Source organism: Scylla paramamosain, chromosome 49 (assembly GCF_035594125.1).
Source record: "Scylla paramamosain isolate STU-SP2022 chromosome 49, ASM3559412v1, whole genome shotgun sequence".
In the NCBI taxonomy this organism is placed as follows: Eukaryota; Metazoa; Arthropoda; class Malacostraca; order Decapoda; family Portunidae; genus Scylla; species Scylla paramamosain.
This window is the reverse complement of record NC_087199.1, coordinates 3,455,001-3,457,500: the sequence shown is the minus strand read 5'-3', so window position 1 is coordinate 3,457,500 and position 2,500 is coordinate 3,455,001.

Genomic DNA, 2,500 nt, shown 5'->3' with positions numbered 1-2,500 from the left:
CCAACTCCACTGGGTGTGTGTACTCTCCCTAGGGACGCCGTATACGAGTTCCTCTGCAGTATTGGTCTCTGGTGCTATATTCCCGAAGGTGATCAATAATCGTCAAGGCCCCAGCAAACACAGCCCGTCACAGGTTGAGGGTAGGAGTAGCGACTGGTGGTTCAGAGCTGCCTGTGCGTGTAGGGAGGGTGAAGTGTATCAGAGTCCCTTCCATTACTCAGTGATAAGCGGGGATTACATTCAAGGTGTTTTTATGACGCGAGTAAAGAAAAGGTGTTTGGTTTCACTTGCTTTAAATAATTTGCCTACTGTCTTCAAGCTGCTGTTTCTTGTAACATTTGACCGGTCGATTTTCAGAAACTTATCATGATTCTTGTTTGTGAATCCAATGAAAGCTATCAAGACAATATTATCACTCCATTTTCACCACTACTCTGTCCACCTCCCTAATGCAAGAGTTAACCAGTATTCTCAATCTCTCACCACTATTCTGTCCACCTCCCTAATGCATGAGTTAACCAGTATTCTCAGTCTTTCACCACTACTATGCCCACCTCCCTAATGCAAGAGTTAACCAGTATTCTCAGTCTTTCACCACTATTCTGTCCACCTCCCTAATGCAAGAGTTAGCCAGTATTCTCAGTCTTTCACCACTATTCTGTCCTCCTCCCTAATGCAAGAGTTAACCAGTATTCTCAGTCTTTCACCACTATTCTGTCCACCTCCCTAATGCAAGAGTTAACCAGTATTCTCAGTCTTTCACCACTATTCTGTCCACCTCCCTAATGCAAGAGTTAACCAGTATTCTCAGTCTTTCACCACTATTATGTCTACCTCCCAAATGCAAGAGTTAACCAGTATTCTCAGTCTTTCACCACTATTCTGTCCTCCTCCCTAATGCAAGAGTTAACCAGTATTTTCAATCTTTCACCACTATTGTATCCACCTCCCTAATGCAAGAGTTAGCCAGTATTCTCAATCTATCACCACTATTCTGTCCACCTCCCTAATGCAAGAGTTAACCAGTATTCTCAGTCTTTCACCAATATTCTATCCACCTCCCTAATGCAAGAGTTAACCAGTATTTTCAGTCTTTCACCACTAATCTGTCCAACTCCCTAATGCAAGAGTTAACCAGTATTCTCAGTCTTTCACCACTATTCTGTCAACCTCCCTAACGCAAGAGTTAACCAGTATTCACAAATTTTCATCACTATAACTGGTAGTCTCTGGAGCTCCCTGTATTTTCCCTTGCCTGTGACTTGAACTCTTTCAGGAGGGAGGCTTCAAAACACCTCTCTAATTCTGGATAATCCTTTTGGCCTTTCTCCTTGGGTTAGTGACTCGTCAGTGGTAATTTTTTCATAACATTTTGTAGCCCCAAGCCAGTGCCATTCTCCCACAACAAAAATTAAATAACCTGCTAGGGCTGATCCCACAGCTTTACGTAGTTTGGAACTGTCAGTTTGGTGACATCACAGCAAAACGAACAGTGCTGATTGGCTGTGGGCGTGGAGTGCCGGGCGGCCTCACCAGACAACACGAGTCCATTCTTCACAAGGAAACTGACCATTCCAGCAGAGAGAGAGAGAAAGAGAGAGAGAGAGAGAGAGAGAGAGAGAGAGAGAGAGAGAGAGAGAGAGAGGAGGTGGGGGCACGTAAATACGTCACTGGCGCCTTCAGCTCGGCCTATGCTTGTAATGCAGTCAAGGTTATATTTCGTGATTTAAATTCCTGCCTTTAAACATGTGTGTGTTATTGAGCAGGCTGTGTTGTGAGCTGTGCTGGCGGCGCGCAGCACACACTGCCGCAGACTGTGGCGCACAGCAGGTCTGATCCTTACTTATTTATTTATTTATTTTTCGGTAAGAGTCGTGCTGCAACAAAAATTCAGAAAAGAAATGGCCAGCAAGGCACGAGTCCCTGAGCGGAGATCGGAAAAGATCACCAAAAACTGGAGGTTAAGTGTGCTGAAGCCTTCCTCCTGAAAGAGTTCAAGTCACAGGCAGGGAAAATACAGAGACAGGTCTGTTCTTAATTCACGGCTGCTGCCACGGCCATCTAGACCACGAACAGTGACCAGCCAAGCACTACCTCTGCTGCTTCCTGTGAACCAACCAGGCACAGCAAATCATCCTCATGTCTCTCCGTCAGTGTTTCACGCATACGCTGTCAGACTGAAACACTTCTCGTAGGCGACAAGTTCCCTGCAGCCCGAGAGCGTGTCAGGATCACTGCAGCAGTGTGGCCAGCGGGCGCGGCACATGCACTCAGTGATGGGTGCTGCTGTCTTCATCAGCTGGTGAGGCAAGTTCTGACGCCGCCATGAAAGGACCAACAAAACTTTCTTTTCTTCGCTACGCCCGGTTCCCCCAGGACGCTGCACCTACCCAAGGCCTTTGGATCTCGCATTTGGGAACCGTTACCCCGAGTGGATGCCCTTCCTACCCTCGGACCGTGACCAGGATTCGAACACGTGCACATCAGAACCCCTCAGTCC